Genomic DNA, 232 nt, shown 5'->3' with positions numbered 1-232 from the left:
CTGCCGTTCTGCGCAGCTCGTGTCCCCGCCCGCGTCGTTGGGCAGGCGTGTCCCTGTTCCACGGGGCCGCGCGGCCGCTCGAGCGCGGTGCGACCTGGATTCCTCGCCCGGGCGGCGTGCACACCGCGCCCGGAGCCTGAAGGCAGGCCTGCCGAGTCGGGGCCGTGCGCTGAGAGTGGAAGGACCCCAGGACCTCCGCGGGTGCGCGGGGAAGGACATGCAGCAGGAGTGT

The sequence above is a fragment of the Crocuta crocuta genome, unplaced genomic scaffold (assembly GCF_008692635.1).
Source record: "Crocuta crocuta isolate KB4526 unplaced genomic scaffold, BGI_CrCroc_1.0 scaffold143, whole genome shotgun sequence".
NCBI classification, from domain to species: Eukaryota; Metazoa; Chordata; class Mammalia; order Carnivora; family Hyaenidae; genus Crocuta; species Crocuta crocuta.
Note: the sequence above shows the minus strand (reverse complement) of the source record.